This window comes from Grampus griseus, assembly GCF_964374135.1.
Source record: "Grampus griseus genome assembly, chromosome: 1".
NCBI lineage: Eukaryota > Metazoa > Chordata > Mammalia > Artiodactyla > Delphinidae > Grampus > Grampus griseus.
In genome coordinates this window covers 79,732,142-79,740,332 of record NC_139017.1, presented here as the reverse complement: position 1 = coordinate 79,740,332, position 8,191 = coordinate 79,732,142, and positions in this window count along the sequence as shown.

The following is an 8,191-nucleotide window of genomic DNA, read 5'->3' as shown; positions in this document are numbered from 1 at the left end:
CCACTGCTAAAAGATATAATTCTAGTAAATCCTTACAATCCAGAGTCAAAGGGCTGGTCTTGAATTTATAAAGGATGTGACGATGGTGCTTTACTAGTTGGATATTGTGCTTTACAGTTTACAGTTTATCTTCAGCTACATTTTGAGGTGATAAAGTATAATTATAAGAAGAGAATAAGGTCCAGAGATAAAGGCCAGATAGATAAGAAAAACAGAGAGGCTGGGTTTGAACCCAGGTCTTCTAATTTCAGAGCCCATGGGTTTTCTGCAACATTCTATCAAGTTAAGTGCAGTAAACAAGGAAGCCAAGAAGAAGAAAAAGAATCTTCAACTCTTAAAACATATGATACAATTAAGCCTTTCTAAACAGGGACAGGCCCTCTCTCACTTACCAAAGAATGCATTGTTGGTGAAAATACATACATCCTTTATGTCTGTACAAATAACTCACACAATACCAAAAGTCATTTAGATATTTAAACAGAGCAAGACATTGGTTTTCCTGCCTCGTCTTCTTCCTCCTTTCTCCACACCCCAGATATAATGCATGGCTTTGTAGATAAATGCCTACTTGTTTTTCATGATCATATTACAGTATAAAGTCAAGAAAAACATAAAAATGGGTATGAAACAGTTAACTACTGCCCATATCCCTGGCAACAAGTAGGCTATTCTTAAAATGTAGTGTAGTCAAGGAGTGCATATTTATACTGTCATGTCCAGAAGTAACTATAAAGGGCAGGGCTTCTGATTAATGTGAGAATCCAAGGTAGCACTTAGCCCAATCAGTTAGTGAAAAAAATACATAGTGCAGGTGTTGTGCTTAGCACTATGTACACTGGGGTGTGCAAAACATGGTTTGCCCTGCTGGAGGGTACTGTCTAGGTGGGAAGCTCTTGTCTTTCACCAAAACCGACGTGGAAGGTTAATAAAACTCCTTTTGTTACTGCAGCAATGAGAAGAAAATATTTTGTAGCCGGAAGCACCCAAAGGCCTATTTGCAGAATTGACGAAGCTTGGCAAATCTGATTACTGAAAGGATTTCCCAAGTAGCCAATAGGTAGAGAGATGGCTGCAGCAATAGAAATATGGCTGCTAAAGATGCCACACTTTCAAGGTTGAACTTAGAGCAATTGCTCGCAGTGACAAGTAACTCTCTGAAATTTGTTGCTATGTGACAGGAAGGTCACCAGTCTCTTAACAGACCCACAAGTAGATGCATGAGGCAGACCACCACAGTGAGATGGAATCTAGATAAAACCAGCGCTCTCATGGATCAGGTATTAGCCTCCTGGTGATGATATTCTGCTGGGAGACAAAGGGGTCGTCAGGGACCGAATCATCATAAATACCAGTGGGGAGTTGGTGGCTCCCCTTCTGAGGATGGACATGTGGTCCCAAAACACATTCAAAGGATAGATGTTGGTATTTGAAGAAAGATATCAGAGGTGACACACAAAGTTCTAGACAAGGAAGATTTTCAGAATGATATGGAAAGTAGTGAAATGCATAGCAAGAGAGTCTAGAATCATGGTCTAGCCCCGATTAAATACAAAGTCTTTATGTATCATCATGCAGTAAGTGGATCAATGATTCCATGTGATTCCAAACATTCAAATTTCAGGTTTATGGCAGTTGTGAAAAATTGGGCAAATACATGGCACACCAGCTTTTACTATTAGACTTCAGCACTTTCTCCTGCTCAGCCCAGGAGGATGTCACGGTCATTTTCACTGCAGTGATGCAAGCAGCTGTGGTCAGAGTTAGTATCAAAAACATAACCTTCTTGCAACACTTGGACTAGACTTTTTCTAGACATCTCTTATGAGTGGGAAAGGACCTACAAACTTTTGATTCTTGTCAGATGCAGGACTGTGAAGGGGAGCTTTCAGGTAGCTGATCACATTTTAGTGCAGAAAGGAGAAGGTCTGTCAGAATAGGTGGACAGTATAGACACTTCCTTAGTCCCTCTGGCTAATGATTTTGTCCATCCCGTGTTGTAAGAGAACTGGTCATTAATATCAGATTCATACTTGTCCCGCATGTTTACAAGAAATTTTAAAAATGTAATATCCCTACCAGGTTATAAAATGCATAAAGTTAAGAACTATGACCCTCTTGTACAAGACTATATTCTTGGAGCTCAGGGCATAGTTGCTGCTTGACGAGTTATTTTTTTGAGTAGGTAGTAAACTTGTGTCTATTAACTCTCTAGTAGGACACAGTAGCATGGGTTCAGCTGCTAACAACTACAGTTGACTCATATTACTTGTGGTAGTTATGTTCTATAAAGTTGTTGCAAATGCTAAATTAGTGAATCCTGAAACATTGCTCCTAGGAAAAATACAAGATGAGGTTCCTTTGAGCCTCTGGTCACAAACTTTTCATCAACCAATCAATCCATAACTTTGTTTTATGTGTGTTTCTGCTTAAAGATCCCTTGTAATGAGATATAGTTGATTCATTAACATTGAACTCATGGCCAACAGCACTATAACTGATGCCTGAATAAAGCTTATCTAACATGTTTCTCCATAAAGTACATCACAGCCTTCTTGCACTTAGGAACATGAGAAAGCACTTCAGCACCATCCTGGGAGCCATTTTAAACAGAGAAATCAACAAAGAGCAAAAATGCAAAATACAGAGAGACCTTCAAGATGGCAGAGGAGTAAGAAGTGGAGATCACCTTCCTCTCCACAAGTACATCAAAAATACATCTACATGTGGAATAGCTCCTATAGAACACCTACTGAATGCTGGCAGAAGACCTCAGACTTCCAAAAAGGCAAGGAAATCCCCACATACCTGGGTAGGGAAGAAAAAAAAAAAAGAGACAAAAGAATAGGGGTGGGACCTGCGCCCATCCCTGGGAGGGACCTGGGAGGGAGCTGTGAAGGAGGAAAAGTTCCCACATACTGGGAAGCCCCCTTGCTGGTGGGAAAAGCACGGTGAGGGGGAGCTTTGGAACCACAGAGGAGAGCGCAGCAACAGGGTTGCAGAGGGCAAAGTGGAGAGATTCCCACGCAGAGGATTGGTGCTGACCAGCACTCACCAGCCTGAGAAGCCTGTCTGCTCACCTGCCTGGGTGGGTGGGGGCTGGGAGCTGAGGTTCGGGCTTTGGAGGTCAGATCCCAGGGAGAGGACTGGGGTTGGCTGTGTGAACACAGCCTGAAGGTGGCTAGTGTGCCACAGCTAGCTGGGAGGGAGTATGGGAAAAAGTCTGGACCTGTTGGAGAGGCAAGAGACCATTGTCTTGGGTGCGTGAGGAGAGGCGCTTCCTGCTCCATGTGTCCACAGATGACAGAGCACTGCCTAAGCAAGCTCCAGAGACGGGCATGAGCCGTAGTTATCATCTCAGACCCAGAGGCAGGCACGGATTGCTGACCCCACTGCCACCAAGGATCCTGTGTGCAAGCACAGGTCACTACCCACACCCTCCTGGGAGCCTGTGCAGCACGTCACTGCCAGGGTTCCATGATCCAGGGCCAACTTCCCTGGGAGAACACACAGCATACCTCAGGCTGTTGCAACATTATGCTGGCCTCTGCTGCAGACATGCCCCGCACATTCCAATTGTGACTACTGTACCCCTCCCTCTCCCCAGCCTGAGACAGCAAGAGAGCAGTAATCAGCCGCAGCTTTAACCCCCTCTTATCTGGGCAGGGAACAGAGACCTGAGGGTGGTCTACACACAGAGGCAGGGCCAAAACCAAAGCTGAACCCCAGGAGATGTGCGAACAAAGAAGAGAAAGGGAAATCTCTCCATGCAGCTTCAGGAGCAGCGGACTAAATCCCTGCAATCAGCTTGGTAAACCCTACATGTGAGGAATACTTGAATAGACAAAGAGTGCTCCCAAAATTGAGGCAGTCAACTTTGGAGGCAAGTGTGGACTTGGGGTTTGCTTTCTGCATTTGATTTGTTTTTGGTTTTATATTTCTCTTAGTTTACTCTTTAGTGATTGCTTTCATCTGTGGGTTTGTTTATTGGTTTGGTTGCTCTCTTCCTTTTTTTTCTTTTCTCTTTTTGTGAGTGTGTATGCTTCTTTGTGTGATTTTGTCTGTTTAGTTTTGCTTTTACCATTTGTCTTGGGGTTCTGTCTGTTCGGTATTTTTTTGTTTTGTTTTTTATTTTTCTGAGTGTGTGTGTTTGTTTCTTTGTGTGATTTTGAGTGTTTAGTTTTGCTTTTACCATTTGTTTTGGAATTCTCTGTGTTCATTTTTTTTTTTCTTTTTCTTTTCTTTTTTTCTTCCTTTTCTTCCAAGCCGTGCATCTGGCAGGGTCTTGGTGCTCTGGCCAGGTGTCGGAACTGAGCCTCTGAGGTGGGAGAGCTGAGTTCAGGATGTTGGACCACCAGAGACTTCCTGGCCACATGTAATATTAATCGGTGAGAGGTCTCCCAGATATCTCTGTCCAACACTAAGAACCAGCTCCACGCAACGGCCAGTAAGCTCCAGTGCTAGACACCCCATGACAAACAACCTGCAAGGCAGGAACACAAACCCACCCATTAACAGAGAGGCTGCCTAAAGTCATACTAACTTCACAGACATCCCAAAACATACCACCAGACGTGGCCCTGCCCACCAGAGGGACAAGATCCAGCCCCAACCACCAGAACACAGGCACCAGTCCCCCCACCAGGAAGCCTACACAAGCCACTGAACAAAGCTCACTACTGGGGACAATCACCAGAAATAAGAGGAACTACGAACCTGCAGCCTGTGAAAAGGAGACCCCAAACACAGTAAGTTAAACAAAATGAGAAGACAGGGACATATGCAGCATATGAAGGAGCAAGGTAAAAACCCACCAGACCAAACAAATGAAGAGGAAACAGGCAGTCTACCTGAAAAAGAATTCAGAGTAATGATAGTAAAGATGATCCAGAATCTCAGAAGTAGAATGAAGAAAATACAAGAAACGTTTAACAAGGACCTAGAAGAACTAAAGAGCAAACAAACAATAATGAACAACACAATAAATGAAATTGAAAATACTCTAGAAGGAAGCAATAGCAGAATAACTGAGGCAGAAGAATGGATAAGTGACCTGGAAGATAGAATGGTGGAAATAACTGCCACAGAGCAGAATAAAGAAAAAAGAATGAAAAGAATTGGGAACAGACTCAGAGACCTCTGGGACAGCATTAAACGCACCAACATTCGAACTGTAGGGGTACCAGAAGAAGAGAAAAAGAAAGGGTTTGAGAAAATATTTGAGGACTTATAGGTGAAAATTTCCCTAACATGGGAAAGGAAATAGTCAAGTCCAGGATGCGCAGAGAGCCCCATACAGGATAAACCCAAGGAGAAACATGCCAAGACACATATTAATCACACTATCGAAAATTAAATACAAAGAAAAAATATTAAAAGCAGCAAGGGAAAAGCAACAAATAATATACAAGGGAATCCCCATAAGGTTAACAGCTGATCTTTCAGCAGAAACTCTGCAAGCCAGAAGGGAGTGGCAGGACTTATTCAAAGTGATGAAAGAGAAAAACCTAAAACAAAGATTACTCTACCCAGCAAGGCTTTCATTCAGATTTGACAGAGAAATTAAAACTTTTACAGACAAGCAAAATTTAAGAGAATTCAGTACCACCAAACCAGTTTTACAACAAATGCTAAAGGAACTTCTCTATGTGGGAAACACAAGAGAAGGAAAAGACCTACAAAAACAAAACCAAAACAATTAAGCCAATGGTAATAGGAACATACATATCCATACTTACCTTAAATGTAAATGGATTAAATGCTCCAACCAAAAGACATAGACTGGCTGAATGGATACAAAAACAAGACCAGTATATACGCTGTGTACAAGAGACCCACTTCAGACCTGGGGACACATACAGACAAAGTGAGGGGATGGAAAATGATATTCCAGGCAAATGGAAACCAAAAGAAAGCTGGAGTAGAAATACTCATATCAGATAAAACAGACTTTAAAGTAAAGATTACTACAAGAGACAAAGGACACTACATAATGATCAAGGGATCAATCCAAGGAGAAGATACAACAATTGTAAATATTTATGCACCCAACATAGGAGCACTTCAATACATAAGGCAAATGCTAACAGCCATAAAAGGGAAATCAACAGTAACACAATAATAGTAGGAGACTTTGACACCCCACTTTCACCAATGGACAGATCATCCAAAATGAAAATAAATACGGAAACACAAGCTTTAAATGACACAATACACCAGGTGGACTTAATTGATATTTATAGGACAGTCCATCCAAAACCAACAGTACACTTTCTTCTCAAGTGCACAGGGAATATTCCCCAGATAGATCATATCTTGGGTCACAAATCAAACCTTGGTAAATTTAAGAAAACTGAACTCATATCAAGTAACTTTTCAGATGACAACTGTATGAGACTAGATATCAATTACAGGAAAAAGACTGTAAAAAATACAAACACAAGGAGGCTAAACAATACACTGCTAAATAACCAAGAGATCACTGAAGAAATCAAAGAGGAAATCAAAAAATACCTAGAAACAAATGACAATGAAAACATGATGACCCAAACCTATGGGATGCAGCAAAAGCAATTCTAAGAGGAAAGTTTATAGCAATACAATCCTACTTCAAGAAACAAGAAAAATCTCAAATAAACAACTTAACCTTACACCTAAAGCAATTAAAAAAAGAGAAACAAAAAAACTCCAAAGTTAGCAGAAGGAAAGAAATCGTAAAGATCAGATCAGAAATAAATGAAAAAGAAATGAAGGAAACAATAGCAAAGATCAATAAAACTAAAAGCTGGTTCTTTGAGAAGATAAACAAAAATGATAAACCATTAGCCAGACTTATAAAGAAAAAAAGGGAGAATACTCAGATCAACAGAATTAGAAATGAAAAAGAAGTAACAACTGACACTGCAGAAATACAAAGGATCGTGAGAGACTACTACAAGCAACTTTATGCCAATAAAATGGACAACCTGGAAAAATGGGCAAATTGTTAGAAAAGTACAACTTTCCAAGACTGAACCAGGAAGAAACAGAAAATATGAAGAGACAAATCACAAGTACTGAAACTGAAATTGTGATTAAAAATCTTGCAACAAACAAAAGCCCAGGACCAGGTGGCTTCACATGTGAATTCTAGCAAAATTTAGAGAAGTGCTAACACCTATCCTTCTCAAACTCTTCCCAAACTCATTCTATGAGGCCACCATCACCCTGATACCAAAACCAGACAAACAAGTCACAGAGAAAGAAAACCACAGGCCAATATCACTGATGAACATAGATGCAAAAATCCTCAACAAAATACCAGCAAACAGAATCCAACAGCACATTAAAAGGATCATACAACACAATCAAGTGGGGTTTATCTCAGGAATGCAAGGATTCTTCAGTATACACAAATCAATCAATGTGATACACCATATTAACAAACTGAAGGATAAAAACCATATGATAACCTCAACAGATGCAGAAAAAGCTTTTGACAAAATTCAACACCCACTTATGATAAAAACTTTCCAGAAAGGGAACCTACCTCAACATAATAAAGGCCATATATGAGAAACCCACAGCCAAAATCATTCTCAATGGTGGAAAACTGAAAGCATTTCTTCTAAGATCAGGAACAAGACAAGGGTGCCTACTCTCACCACTATTATTCAACATAGTTTTGGAAGTTGTAGCCACGGCAATCAGAGAAGAAAAAGAAATAAAAGGAATACAAATTGGAAAAGAAGAAATAAAACTGTCACTCTTTGCAGCTGACATGATACTATACATAGAGAATCTTAAAGATGCTACCAGTAAACTACTAAAGCTAATCAATGAATTTGGTAAAGTAGCAGGATACAAAATTAATGTACAGAAATCTCTTTCATTCCTATACACTAACAATGAAAAATCTGAAAGAGATTCAAAGAAATACTCCCATTTACCATTGCAACAAAAAGAATAAAATACCTAGGAATAAACCTACCTAGGGAGAAAACAGACCTTGATGCAGGAAACTATAAGAAACTGATGAAAGAAATTAAAGATGATACCAACAGATGGAGAGATATAACATGTTCTTGGATTGGAAGAGTCACTATTGTGAAAATGACTATATGACTGAAAGCATTCTACAGATTCAGTGCAATGTCTATCAAACTACCAAGGGCATTTTTCACAGAACTAGAACTAACAATTTTACAATTTG